General features: G+C 39.2%; 1 protein-coding gene across 7 annotated transcripts in view; it reads left to right on the forward strand.

Moving 5' to 3' along the window:
• SIPA1L1 (signal induced proliferation associated 1 like 1) overlaps nt 1-15,715 on the forward strand; it is a 369,406-nt gene that overhangs the window by 195,228 nt on the left and 158,463 nt on the right. The gene's annotated exons all lie outside the window — the stretch shown is intronic.

A 15,715-nucleotide genomic window follows, 5' to 3' on the forward strand; every position in this document is an offset into this window, starting at 1 on the left:
TTTACTTTGTGTTTCTAATTTTCTGGCAGGATCTAGAAAGTAAGAGTCTTAATTCTGAAAGGCAATGGCAGTGTAGAACTATACTGATGCAGGCATTTCTTTGTTATCTGTGAAAAAGAGAAATGCTGACTGTGTCCTGGGCTCTTTTCTCTTCTCCCCCAAGGTGATACCATCTAGTTCTGTGACTTTAAATGCCACCCATATATCTGCGATTCTCAATTCTGTGCCTACAGCTCAAAGTTGCTTTTAGATTAGTGTTTCAAACTGCCTTTCTGATAGCTCTGCAGAGATCTCCAGTAGATAGGCTCAGTATAAACTCTGGGTTTATATCTGGGATGATCAACTCATCCTGGTTTCCCAGGACTTTCTTGGTTTTAACACTGAATGTGCTACATTCTAGGAAGCCTCTCAGCCCCAGACAAAATGAGGTTGCTTGGTCATCCTGTTTATAAAATGCTTCTTGCCCACTCTGAATATTTCTGCAGAATCATCCACCCAGTTGCTTAAGCTAGTCATTCATGAGTTATCCTCGTTTCTGTCTAGATCCGTCAAGCATGTCATGTTTCTAAACCATGTGTAATCCACCTGTATTCCTTCTTGTCTCTACCTTCAAAAGCACCCAGCTCTGTGCATTTCTCTCCATCTCTGCTGATCCTAACTTAGAGCAAACCATTTGTATCTTCTGCCGGGTCACGTGCATAACAAGCCCAAGGCATCCCGTGACCACTTCACATTGTTCTTACCAAGGGCGCCAAGCCTCCTTACCGTCTGAAGCCTTCTGCCTTCTCCACCCTGTGTCATCCCCTCTGCCGCCTCCAGCCACCCTGGCTCTCTTTACCTTGGACCTGTGAAGTTTGTTCATGTTTTAGGATCTTTCTACTTGCTCTTCCTTCTGCCTAGAGTGTCCTTTCTTTGGGTACCTGATTCCTTCTGGTTATTTAGGTCTTATCTTAAATAGCTTTCTTCAGAGAGGCCTTCCTTGACCAACCAATTGATAAGAGTATTCAATCAGTCATCTTAGTCCTATTACTTTTTAACTTTGTTTTTCTGCATAACACTTTTCACTATCTTATCTTTGCATTTTTTATGGATTGGCTTTTTCTTGCACTCCCCTACTAGAGAGGAGGGGAGTGAGGGCTTTTCTGCTGCATTCACCATCCTAGCCCCAGGCTTTAGAACAGTTCACAGGGTGGGTGTTCAGGAAATATTATTAGTTGAAGTAAAGAATAATTACCTCAAGCCATGTTAAAGGTGGCGCTAGTGGTAAAGACAAAGTAATGCTCAAAGTTCTCCAAGCCAGGCTTCAACATTACATGAACCATGAACTTCAGATGTTCAAGCTGGATTTAGAAAAGGCAGAGGAACCAGAGATCAAATTGCTGATATCTGCTGGGTCATGGAAAAAGCAAGAGAGTCCAGAAAAACATCTACTTCTGCTTCATTGACTATGCCAAACCTTTGACTGTGTGGATCACAACAAATTGTGGAAAATTCTGAAAGAGATGGGAATACCAGACCATCTGACCTGCCTCCTGAGAAATCTATATGCAGGTCAAGAAGCAACAGTTAGAACTGGATATGGAACAACAGACTGGTTCCCAATAGGAAAAGGAGTATGTCAAGGCTGTATATTGTTACCCTGCTTATTTAACTTATATGCAGAGTACATCATGAGAAATGCTGGGCTGGATGAACCACAAGCTGGAATCAAGATTGCTGGAAGAAATATCAATAACCTCAGATATGCAGATGACACCATCCTTATGGCAGAAAGTGAAGAGGAACTAAAGAGCCTCGATGAAAGTGAAAGAGGTGGGTGAAAAGGCTGGCTTAAAACATAACATTCAGAAAACTAAGATCATGGTACCTGGTCCCATCACTTCGTGGCAAATAGATGGGAAAACAATGGAAACAGTGACAGACTTTTATTGTGGGGGGCTCCAAAACCACTGCAGATGGTGACTGCAGCTATGAAATTAAAGGTGCTTACTCCTTGTAAGGAAAGTTATGACCAACCTAGACAGCATATTAAAAAGCAGGGATATTACTTTACCAATAAAGGTCCGTCTAGTCAAAGCTGTGTTTTTTCCAGTAGTCATGTATGGATGTGAGAGTTGGACTATAAAGAAAGCTGAGCACCAAGGAATTGATGCTTTTGAAATGTGATGTTAGAGAAGACTCTTGAGAGTCTCTTGGCCTGCAAGGAGATCCAACCAGTCCGTCCTAAAGTAAATCAGTCCTGAATATTCATCGAAAGACTGATGTTGAAGCTGAAACTCCAGTACTTTGGCCACCTGATGCAAAGAGCTGACTCATTTGAAAAGACCGTGATGCTGGGAAAGATTGAAGGTGGGAGGAGAAGGGGACGACAGAGGATGAGATGGTTGGATGGCCTCACCAACTCAATGGACTTGAGTTTGGGTAAGCTCTGAGAGTTGGTGATGGACAGGGAGGCCTGGCGTGCTGCAGTCCATGGGGTCACAAAGAGTCGGACACGACTGAACTGGACTGAACTGAGCATTTCAGACCATTCAGCAGTGTCCCAAGCCTCAACTCACTTAGATGCCAGTAACATTGCTTACCAAGAGGAGACAACCAGACACTGCCACATGTCTTCTTGGGGGAAAATTGAAACCATTGTTTTAAGCAATTATGTTTGCCTCTATGTTCTTTACACTGGGAAATTAGTAATGCAGAAAAACCAAGTAAAAAGCTGGTGTTTTTTTTTTTTTTTTTTTTTGGCTGGGGGAGGGGGGATGTATCTGATTTTTAGAAAGCTATTACAGAGAAAGAATGTTCATCTTACATCATTACTAAGTCATAAGAATCTATTTTCAACTTGTATGCCTCTGTAATTCCACATTAAGCTTTGCGTTAGAAACCCTAAAATATTCTGAGGGAATTTGTTCTTTCAGGGTTTCTATATTTTTCGCCTGCTCCCATCACCATGGAGCTAAAACACTTTGAGAGACATGTTAGGTTAAAAACAGTCATGACAGAAGAGCAAAAAATGTTTTTCTTCGGCTTGTTTCTTTTTTTCTTTTCAGTTCTTCCTTACCCCTCAGGCAACCGAGTTGGGTGATCAGTTTGAATGTTCTTAAACGGGGCATCAGGGTAGGAAAGGTATCATTTCCAGAGCATTTTTTTCTCCTGGAAAATGCCAACATAATTTGATTTGTGAAATGATATGCTAAGATAAGGGAAAATGTACCAGAACTAATGTAGGTGGGCAAGCCTTTTTACTTGGCCTACGCCCATTTTATAGATTTATGTGGTTAGGGCTCCTGTACTTCATGTAGAATTTTTTTTTTTTCATATGGAAGTCAAATAGCAAAATATGTTCTAGTTTTTAATGCAGAACTGATTGATTCTTGGAATAAATGAAGTTCTTACCCGCTTTCTTAAATTGTGACCTTAGCACACCATGGTGTAAGAAATATTAAGTTACCAGAGATAATCTGTTAATTGAAGGATTTGAGTTTCTAATCTCCTTAGTGGAGATGGTGGGGATTGATGTATGTAGCATTCTTGGACCTATCGTTTAATAGTCATAGGAAATGTACAAGATGGCTCTGATTCCCCTTTGTATTTTTCAGGTTGGGTTTTTTATGTGAAATTTATAGCCTCACCCAGTTATAGACTTTGAGAGTAACAGCCTATCTGAATGAAACATTTTATTCAGTACTTTATTTCTTTTTTAATTTATTTTGCTTATTGGCTGCGCTGGGTCTTCATTGCGGCATGTAGGCTTTCTCTAGTTGCAGCGAGTGGGGGCTACTCTCTAGGTGTGGTGCGCAGGCTTGTCGTTGTGGTGGCTTCTCTTGTTGTGGAGTGCGGACTTGGGTGCATGGGCTTCAGTAGTTGGAGCACGTGGGCCCAACAGTGTGGCACCGGCTCAGTAATTGTACCCCTGGCTGAGGCTCCACGCAGCACGTGGAATCTTCCTGGAGCAGAGATCAAACCTATGTTCCCTGCATTGGGAGGAAAATTCTTAACCCCTGGACCACCAGGGAAGCCCCAGTACTTTCAGATATACCAAGCAGTAATATCAAATTAATGAGAGAAGTTTTTCACCCTAATATTTATGAGCAGTACCATCTTCTGTTAGCTTACAGGAACATGTCCTAGTATGCTCCTGTTCAGCAAGGGTGGTTTGGAGAGTTCTTCTGTTTAAAATGCTGCATTTTTCTAAACACTTAATATCTTTTGATATTAATCATCAGTCCAATTGTGATTTCACTGTGTTGAAACCCTCAGACAGTTTCAGGAAGTTTAGATGCCTTGTTTCTTTTTAAGCAGTATTATTGTTTCCTTCTGCACAGATGAAAACATGGTACTGAAATTTAAGTGGATGGCTTTAGAGTAAATTGTGGAATTTAAACATCAGAGACTTAAAAATAATTGCAGTGATTAAAAAAACAGTTTAAAAACATATCTGCTTTTGTGACACGGGCTAATGAGAGAGGAAAGTCTTTTTCTGTTGTATTAAGTCTTCAGCTCCTTATCAGTTAACCCCCAATTTGTAACATAAGGAGACAGTCTTTGCATTCTTGAGTAAATTCACCACTGGGGACCCTTGTATAAAGAGCTAGAGGGTACTTTTCTCTGTGCATTTGTATATTGATAAGAACAAAGTTTATAAATTACAACATCCTCTGATTTTATTCTTATAAAAAATTTTAACAACTTTTTGGGTGTTTTATTTTGTGTTCTCTTTAGCTGCTCTACCCAGATTACCCTACTTTTTACAATATTAAGAATAATAAACATAGATGCTGAAAAATATCCAAATATGCATACCTACACACATGTGTATTTATGAGTGTATATCTATGTATGTGTGTTTGTTAATTTTTCTATATAATGTTTGTTGTCTCTCCCCACCGCCCCGGCGGCAAATTTTGTCAACAGGTATTTCTAGATACCTACTCTGGGCCAGGCTCCATGCTGGGAGCACAGTGATGACTGGGTAAAGACCCTGTATTCTAGAACCTGTAGAAAACCTGGAATTTAGAGTAGAGTATACAGAGATAGATCATCATCACTGTCAACATTACAGCAGTAAAATACTACTTACTGGTGGTATTCACCCCATCAGTGTATGTGTTATTGTTAGGTTTCTTGCCCCTCTTTGCACTGTTGAGATCCTGTTCATAGTTTTTGAACTTAACATTATGTACTCTCATAAAAGCACCAGTTTTTGTGAGTATATAGTATTTGTGGACATTCCATAATTTATATGGTTCAGTTCCCTTGCTCAGTCATGTCTGAATCTTTGTGACCCCATGAACTGCAGCACGCCAGGCCTCCCTGTCCATCACCAACTCCTGGAGTCCACACAGACCCATGTCCATCAAGTTGATGACGCCATCCAACCATCTCATCCTCTGTCGTCGCCTTCTCCTGCCCTCAATCTTTCCCAGCATCAGGGTCTTTTCCAATAATTCAGCTCTTCACAACAGGTGGCCAAACTATTGGAGTTTCATGTTCAACATCAGTCCTTCCAATGAACACCCAGGACTGATCTCCTTTAGGATGGACTGGTTGGATCTCCTTGCACTCCAAAGGACTCTCAAGAGTCTTCTCCAACACCACAGTTCAGAAGCATCAATTCTTCGGCGTTCAGATTTCTTTGCAGTCCAACTCTCACATCCATACATGACTACTAGAAAAACCATAGCCTTGACTAGATGGACCTTTTTTGGCAGGGTAATGTCTCTGCTTTTTAAAATGCTCTCTAGGTTGGTCATAACTTCGCTGCCAAGGAGTAAGCGTCTTTTAATTTCATGGCTGCAGTCACCATCTGCAGTGATTTTGGAGCCCAGAAAAATGAAGTCAGCCACTGTTTCCACCTTTTCCCCATCTATCTGCCATGAAATGATGGGACCGGATGCCATGATCTAGTTTTCTGAATGTTGAGCTTTAAGCCAACTTTTTCACTCTCCTCTTTCATTTTCATCAAGAGGCTCTTTAGTTCTTCTTCACTTTCTGCCATAAGGGTGGTGTCATCTGCATATCTGAGGTTATTGCTATTTCTCCCAGGCAATCTTGATTCCAGCTTGTGCTTCCTCCAGCCCAGCGTTTCTCATGATGTACTCTGCATATAAGTTAAATAAGCAGGGTGACAATATACAGCCTTGACGTACTCCTTTTCCTATTTGGAACCAGTCTGTTTTCCATGTCCAGTTCTAACTGTTGCTTCCTGACCTGCATACAGGTTTCTCAAGAGGCAGGTCAGGTGGTCTGGTATTCCCATCTCTTTCAGAATTTTCCACAGTTTGTTGTGATCCACACAGTCAAAGGCTTTGGCATAGTCAATAAAGCAGAAATAGATGTTTTTCTGGAACTCTCTTGCCTTTTCCATGATCCAGCAGATGTTGGCAATTTGATCTCTGGTTCCTCTACCTTTTCGAAAACCAGCTTGAACATCTGGAAGTTCACAGTTCACGTATTGCTGAAGCCTGGCTTGGAGAATTTTAAGCATTACTTTACTAGCGTGTGAGATGCGTGCAATTGTGCAGTAGTTCGAGCATTCTTTGGCATTTCCTTTCTTTGGGATTGGAATGAAAACTGACCTTTTCCAGTCCTGTGGCCACTGCTGAGTTGGCCATATTTGCTGGCATATTGAGTGCAGCACTTTCACAGCATCATCTTTCAGGATTTGAGATAGCTCAACTGAAATTCCTTCACCTCCACTAGCTTTGTTCGTAGTGATGCTTCCTAAGGCCCACTTGATTTCACATTCCAGGATGTCTGGCTCTAGGTGAGTGATCACACCATCATGATTATCTGGGTCGTGAAGATCTTTTTTATACAGTTCTTCTGAGTATTCTTGCCACCTCTTCTTAATATCTTCTGCTTCTGATAGGTCCATACCATTTCTGTCCTTTATTGAGCCCATCTTTTAATGAAATGTTCCCTTGGTATCTCTGATTTCCTTGAAGAGATCTCTAGTCTTTCCCATTCTGTTGTTTTCCTCTATTTCTTTGCACTGATCACTGAGGAAGGCTTTCTTATCTCTCCTTGCTATTCTTTGGAACTCTGCATTCAAATGGGAATATCTTTCCTTTTCTCCTTTGCTTTTTGCTTCTCTTCTTTTCACAGCTATTTGTAAGGCTTCCTCAGATAGTCATTTTGCTTTTTTGCATTTCTTTTTCTTGGGGATGATCTTGATTCCTGTCTCCTGTACAATGTCACAAACCTCCGTCCATAGTTCATCAGGCACTCTATCAGATCTAGTCCCTTAAATCTTTTTCACTTCCACTGTATAGTCATAAGAGATTTGACTTAGGTCATACCTGAATGGTCTATTGGTTTTCTCCACTTTCTTCAATTTAAGTCTGAATTTGGCAATAAGGAGCTCGTGATCTGAGCCACAGTGAGCTCCGGGTGTTGTTTTTGCTGACTGTATAGAGCTTCTCCATCTTTGACTGCAAAGTATATAATCAATCTGATTTCAGTGTCGGCCATCTGGTGATGTCCATGTGTAGAGTCTTCTCTTATGTTGTTGGAAGAGGGTATTTGCTATGACCAGTGCATTCTCTTGGCAGAACAGAACTCCATAAGCCTTTGCCCTGCTTCATTCTGTACTCCAAGGCCAGATTTGCGTTACTCCAGGTGTTTCTTGACTTCCTACTTTTGCATTCCAGTCCCCTATAATGAAAAGGACATCTTTTTTGGGTGTTAGTTCTAGAAGGTCTTGTAGGTCTTCATAGAACCGTTCAGCTTCTTCAGCGTTACTGGTTGGGGCATAGGCTTGGATTACTGTGATATTGAATGGTTTGCCTTGAGAACAAACAGAGATCATTCTGTCGTTTTTGAGATTGCATCAAAGTACTGCATTTCGGATCCTCTTGCTGACTATGATGGCTACTCCATTTCTTCTAAGGGATTCCTGCTCACAGTAGTAGATATAATGGTCATCTGAGTTAAATTCACCCATTTATATGGTATAGGGGTGTTTAGGTAGTTTACAGCTCTTTTTCATTGTAAATAATGCTGTGATGAACACCTTCTGCATACAATTTTGTCTTTTGGAATATTTCCTTTAGACATTTCAGGAGTAAAATAGCTGGGTAAAGGTATGTAAACATTTTAGAGTCTCTTGATACATATTCCTAAAAGTTGTGTTTTTTTTTCCCCCAATAACTTGTTTTCTGTCCTCCCAGTAGCCAAAGAGTACATTTTGTAAAAAAGAAAAAAACAGCATCTTACCCCCAGAAAACCCCACTTTTCATTTGTATTTATTTTTTGAATAGAAACTTTTTTCAAATGTTTAGCCAAATATTTATTTGCTTTCTTTCATGAATTGTCTATTAATACTTATTTTCCCACTTTTTTTTGGAGTCTTAGTGTTTCATCTTGATTGACAATGACTGTAAATTCAATATTTTATAGAGTATTATGTATATACTTATTATGTATATTCAGTGCATTAAACCTCTGTTGTAGTTTTCTTAGTAGTTTTTGGTTTGACTTTTAATATATAGATATTTTAAACTTTCATGTAAGCAAATTTATCAGCTTTCTCTTTTATAATTTCTTCATTGCTTTTACACTTGGAAAGTCTTTCTCCTTTATGTATCATATTTTCCTCTTGACATTTGATTAACTTTTTGGCTAAGTTCTTTGCATTCATTAGTTCCGTAAGAAAGAAAGTCTTATTACTGACGAGCCAGCAGGGCATTGCTGCCAAAGGTGGCTGCTACAGGTTATGGTTTTGTACTTCTCTCCATGGAGGGGCTGCTTACGCTATTTATTCTTCTGACTTTGCTCTGACACTCGGTACTGGTGGACCTGTGTGACTCATAGGACTATGGTTCTGTTAATCTTGGGTCCTTGTGAAAGTATGAATATAAAGGACGGAAGTGAACAAAGGAAAGTTAAATTAAACCAAAGTCATAATTGACTCTTAGTCAAGGTCATACTGTGTTTTAAGAGGCCCAGAAATGAAAATCGACTTTTTCTAGGTTGTAACAGATATAAAGAAAGCTACCTCACTTTTCCATGCTAGAAATACTATGGATTGTAATGTTAGGCTAGAATTGACTGCCAAAAAGAATGTAAAATATTATTTCTGGCTTATTTTATGATGATAACTACCAGTTTTCTAATTTGTACAAGTTGTTATTTTAAAATATGTAACTCAGTTGAAAGGAAAATACTTCCAACTTGCTGGAAAAGGAATACTGCTAAACTGTATCACAGGTAGTTCTTAAAAGTATTGGTTTGTGACATGTAAATAAATTGTCTTACATGATTTTTAAACCAAAACCCCACTTTTAGAACTAATATTCTTGATGGCATTCCAGGTGGAATAGGTTTAAAAATATTTCATTGAATTCAAAGCCTGGGTACTGTATGTTGCTTTTACATCATATTTGTCCATTTTCTCTCCCACTAAATGCAAACATTTTTAGGGCAGTAACTTCAACATGTAGAACAGTCTGTCAATTATTTGTTGAGTAACAGATGTTTGTTGAGTGAGTATCAGGGCATAGTCTGAGAAAGAGAGGAAAAAGCAGTACTTTGCTTGAGTGCCCACACTGTACCAGGTGTTGTCCTAGATACTCACTGTTCTTATAACCTTATAGAAAGCTTTGCTTTTCTAAAGATGAACCCGATTTTTACCTTTTTTGTTATTTTCTGGAGACATTATGAGCACTAGATTATTACGGGACTGCAGAAAACTGCCCAAGCAGGCATGTGGGGAGCTCCAACATGTTTGGAGGTAGAAGTCTGTCAGGAGCCTCAGTGAACTACTCCCCATGTTTTCTTTTAACCAGCTGTAATCAGAAGTGATGTGGATGGCTGGTGAAAGCCATGGATGCCGTGGAACTAGCTTGCACATACTTGGAGGTGATTTGCTTATGAAGGTTTCGTTTGTAGATTCAAATAAGCTAAGTCACCTCTCTGAATTTTCTGAATCATTTTTTGGGGAGATTTTTTTTTTTTTTTTTTTGGGATGTGGACCAGAGTCCACATTTTAAAAGTCTTTATTGAATTTGTTAAAATATTGGTCCTGTTGTTTTTTATGTTCTGTTTTTCTGGCTGTGAGACATATAGGATTTTAGCTCCCCAACCAGGGATTGAACCTGCACCTCCTGAATTTGAAGGCAAAGTCTTCGCTAGCCTGCCAAGGAAGGCCCTAACGCATTTTGTATGTATGCAAACTAGCAGCAGACATAAATATTTTCATTTTCTATTTAATCTTAACTGCAGCTTTACTTTTTGTAGAGAGTCACAGTATAACAAAATTTTTTTTTATATATTCTTAATAATATTCACTGTTTATAGTCCCCCCCCCCCACAGTGGCAAAGGACTCCCCCATGAAAAATTTTATACCAAGATTGTGTTAGAGCATCAAAAAAAATTCAAGGTTTTATAATTTAGGGCAGTAGTGATCTTACAGAAATATCAGTGTAAAATATTGTGAGCTTAGTTTACCTGACAGGTAAATATAGAGTAATAAAGAGAAAATTTTCTTTGTTTTTTTTTTTTAAACCAAAGGATTTGGACCTAGTTGCTGATTCATCTCTAGAGTACTTTGAATCTGATCTGTCTTTAAAAAAGAGTTTTCTGCATTTTCGCCCTACCAAATGTAAAATTAAATTTTGAAATTTCCAGAAGCAAGTTTCTTAACTGTTGAGAAAATGAGACGCCAACTCCCATTGAAGTGGGAAAACTATGTAAAACTTGTAAATTTGTTTTTTGTGTGAAGATTCACTTCATTTTCCTGAGCCAGATTTGATGTGGAGAATTTTTCCTTGAATACTCATTAAAATATGGGCTGAAAGAATGAGAGTTCTTCTTTAACACCCAAAATTTATTTTTCATGTGAAGATATTAAAATAATTTTCAGTGGACTCTGATTTCTGTAGGAACTAAATTTAGAGATGCATCTTAAATATCTTGTCATCTACCATTTATTCATTTGTTTCTTCAACACTTTATTCTTCCTACAACCTCTTGTTTAAATATCTTTGATTAAAACGTTGTCTACTTTTGGTAAAAAGTTAAATAGCAAGAATTTGTGAATAACAGTTGCGTTAACTGGGGCTTCCCTGCTGACTCAGTGGTAAAGAACCCTCATGCCAATGCAGGAGACACAGGTTTGATCCCTGATTTGGGAGGGTTCCACAAACCATGGACCAAATAAGCCTGTGCACCACGACTATTGAGCCTGTGCTCTGGAGTTCAGGAACCCCGACTACTGAGCCCACACACTATAACTGTTGAAGCCTACATGCCCTAGAGCCTGTACTTCCCAACAGGAGACGCCCCTACACTGCAACTAGAGAAGAGCCCCCGCTTGCCGCAACTAGAGAAAAGCCCACACAGCAGCAAAGACCCGGCACAGCCAAAAATAATAAACAAAAATCATGTTTGCCTAGTCAGATTTATTTGCTATGCTAGGAATGTCAGCCACAGACATTAGAAATCTAGTCTAGTGACAAGCAGATGGAAAGAAACAACCCCAGAAGTTAACACTGCAGGGCTGATACATGTGCGGCTCAAGGATGCCACAGGGGACCTGGATCTCTGCCCTTCACTGCCTTAGTACCTTCCCTCAAGCTGGCCTCGGCAGTGTAATGTACCATTGCTCTTCAGGCCTCCTGTACTCCAGGAGGAAGGAGCAGGAAGCAGAAGCTGGCAGGCCTAAGGGCTTGCTAACCCAGTCTTTTACTTTTTATCAAGAGAGCTAAAGTTACCTGAGAAGTTGCATGTTACAGACATCTGCTTCCTTCTCATTAGTCAAAACTAGATTAGATAGTTATCCCTGGACCAGTCACTGGCCAAGGCCATGTCAGTCCTCAACTGCTGGGGAGAATTCCTGATTTCTCCCTTGGGGTAGTGGAGAGGATCCCTGCCAGGGTGCTCCATGACTACCTGAACAAATTGAGACTCTCCAGTTTGGGAAGAACTGGGAGGGATGAATATGGGGTAGATAATGGCTAGTGTCTACCACAGCTGCTGGAATGAACGCAGTAGGTACCAGGTGAATTTAGAAGCCCTATGCATTGTCAGTTTCCTCAAGCCCTCAAATTTCCTGTAATAAACTAGACTTTTTTCAAAAATGTATTTCAAATATTCTTCTTTAGTCAGTGTCCATCTTGTTTGTGAATGACTAGTGTCTTCCATAATATTATGATGAGAAAATTGGGAGCTTAGTCATAGTACTCTAAAGTTGAATTTTGGAATTTTTTTGAAGAACTTTTGGATTTCTTTTCAGTAGCCATCTAAAAGATTAATTTTGTTTTATTTATGAGTAAAGCACCTTGAAAGTGTTTCTTCTTCAAAATGCATGGACAATGACCATATATATAGATAGATTCTTTTTTATTTTTTTTTAATTTTATTTTTTTAAAGCTTTTATTGGAGTATAGTTGCTCTACAGGGTTGTGTTAGTTTCTACTATACCGCAGAGTGAATCAGCTATTATGTGTATTATTATTAAAATTTACTTTTTTCTTTATTAACATTTGCCTGTACTTTTCTGAGCTTTTGAGTTGATTTCTCAGTTTATAGATTATACTAAAAACTATACATTTATCTCAGTTCGTGATTTTGGCTTAACTCAACAGGTTAGAAATTTTGCTTTTCAATTTTCAGCATTGTACATGATTTCAATATGTTTTGTTTCAGTATGCTCTTAGATGTAGTTGTTTTGTTTTTATTGAACACTCCTAAAATTTAAACTATGGTCCAAGAATATAGACTATGTGTTATAAAATACAGTTTTGGTTTTTTAAATAAAAAACCTTCATATTTGCTCAGTTTTTGTATACATACCATAGAAAATTGACTGGCCAGTTGATCCCGTTTTTAGGGTATAGAGGTCAGTATATTTTATTTGTTTAATTTATATTTTATTTGTTGTATTTCATCCTTTGTTTTCTTCTGTCATTACTCTGTGTGTGCACTGGGTCTGTATGACATTGTGTGACTGCCTTCCTCCTTTTCCTCATCCTGTTAGGGCAGGAATGTTGACTTCTTAATTCATATCTTCCCAGATATTTTTAAAACTGAGACTCCCAGCGTTTTTCCCTTTCCTGCTTCATTATTCTCTATAGCACTTTTCAGCATGTCAAACATAAGTAAATTTGTTTGTTTGCTGTCAGTCTTTGTCCCTAGAATGTAACTTCAAGAAAGGCAGAGAATTTTGTTACTTTTATTCAGAGCTTGGGTGTGAAGAATAATACCTGGTATGGAGTAGATGTGCTATTAATATTTGTCTCACTAATAATTAGATGTGATTATTTTCAGCTGATTTCTCCTATATCTTAGTGTTTGCCTTGATTTCATGTGTTAGTACTTTTTTTATATAAACTGAATGTTACTTTTTAAAAAAAAATGTTGCTTATTTACCTCTTGGTCTGGGTCTCTGCTTCTGCCTTCTCTGGTTGAGGTGAGCCAGGACTACTCTTCATTGCAGTGCGCGGGCGTCTCATTGCTGTATCTTCTCTTTTCTTGGAGCACAGGCTAGGTGCACGGGCTTCAGTTGTTGCATCACATGGGCTGAGTAGCTGAGGCTCCCAGGCTCTAGGGTACAGGTTCAGTAGTTGTCATGCATGAGCTTAGTTGCCTTGCAGGATGTGGGATCTTCCCGGACCAGGGATCGAACCTGTGTCTCCTACCTTGACAGGCAGATTGTTTACCACTGAGCCACCAGGGAAGCCCCATTTGTTAGTACATGATATAAAATGTCGTTGTATTACAAGTATTTCTGTCTTTCTTTCTGGCTTCGCTGCGTGACTTGTGAAATCTTAGTTCCCTAATGCAGGAGACCCTGGTTTGATCCCTGGGTCAGGAAGATCCCCTGGAGAAGGGAATGACTACACACTCCAGTATTCTTGCCTGGAGAATTCCATGAACAGAGGAGCCTGGCGGGCTGTAATTTACGGGGTTGCAAAGAGTCAGATTCCACTGAGCAACTAACACTTTCACTTTCAACCAGGGATTCAACCCACACCATTGGCGGTGAAAGCCTGGAATCTTAACCACTGGACCTCCTACAGATATTTCCGTATCTGTAGGGAATTCCCTATAGATATTTCTTTTCCCACACCACCTAGCTTGATGTTTTTTCTGTTAATCATGATACCCAATAATATTGCTTCCTCTGGTTTTTTAAAAATAGTTTTTTGTTAATATCTCCTTTACATTTTTTTCTGTCTTCTTTTGATGTATGCATCTTCAGAATAACACGTTAGATTCTGGGGTTTTTTGTTGTATTACCAAATGAGGTTCTTTCAGTAAAGTGATGTAATTTGCTTTTGCTTTTGCGCATATATTACTAAAGTTTTCCTTTTTCCAAATCTGAGAACCTGTGTGATGGTTTTAAAGCTATGACTCCTTAAGAATTATCATCAGCTCTTTCTGACATATTAGTCATGATTTGTTTCCTTTTGTATCTTTATATGATTTGGAGTATAACTGCGGGATTAAACTATTTCTCATGATCTTGGAACCACATTTCTTAATCCCATTATTACCATTCTGTATGCTTCATAGTGCAGTGTGTTGGGGTTTTTTTTCGAATTTTAAAAAATATTTATTTTTTTGGCCGCACAGGATCGTTGTTGCCACACACAGGCTTTCTTAGATTGCAGCCCGGTGGGGGTTACCTCTTGTGGCGGTGCACTGGTTGCTCATTGCAGTGGCTTCTCTTGTTGCGGAGCACAGGCTCCCGGGTGTGCAGACGTCAGTAGTTGTAGCACGTGGGCTCTGTAGTTGTCGCACTCAGGCTCAGCTGGTCCGCGGCATGTGGGATCTTCTCAGACCAGGGATCGAATCCGTGTCTCCTGCATTGGCAGGCGTATGCTTTACCGCTGAGCCACCGGGAAAGCCCAGTGCCGTGTGTTTTCATTCATTCCTCTCTGCAGTGGCACATGCTCCTTTTTCACTCAACTACTCTTTCCCAGCTCTGCATCCAGTTCCATCCTATTTTACCTTCCAGGTTCAGCTCAACTGTTTTTTTTGTGAAGCCGTCCCTAACTCCACAGCGAATCTTAGGTACCTGTCTTCTGGACTTGCGCTGCTCTCTGTATGTTTCTGGTTCCTTTCTTCTTACAATGCACCGTGATTTTCAGTCTCTGACATACAGTCAGTGCTCAATAAATATTGCTGTCTATGTACTCTTTTCTTCCTTTCTTCTTCCATAATACTATTTTCTTTATAATTTACAGTGTATTTGCACTTTTTTCTTTTCTATACTCCAGACTCACTTTTCTGTGGTTTCATGTGAGTAAATGATTTAATTTTTATGAGTCCTTTTTTTAAAAATACAGAGGCCTGCTTTGTTCCAACACATACTCTGTGTAGAAATATGAGCAGTATTTCTTCCCCTTCCTTGTTGTCATCAATTCTTGTCTTTAGTTTCCCTGTCCTCTTCCTCACCCCTTTCTCCACTCAATGTAGTCATTGAACTCTAAAATAAGTACTAGTTAACTTTCACAGGTTTTTATCCCTACTTTTCTATGCTTTAGTTCTTCAGTTAAAGGCACCATTTTTGTTGTTTTCCTTTCATCCCCTCAATCATGCCCTCTATCTCTCACTATTTAGAAAGAGTGTTTTAGATTTTTAGCAAATTTGCAAAAATGGAAAGTTGTTGAACAGAATGTGGAAAAAAGGACTCTTTCTTGGAGAACATTGATTCTTTGCTACTTGTTCGTATTTTCTCTTTTGGAGTATTTAAAAATGTTCATTTTTATC

This window comes from Cervus canadensis, chromosome 6, assembly GCF_019320065.1.
Source record: "Cervus canadensis isolate Bull #8, Minnesota chromosome 6, ASM1932006v1, whole genome shotgun sequence".
Classification (NCBI taxonomy): domain Eukaryota; kingdom Metazoa; phylum Chordata; class Mammalia; order Artiodactyla; family Cervidae; genus Cervus; species Cervus canadensis.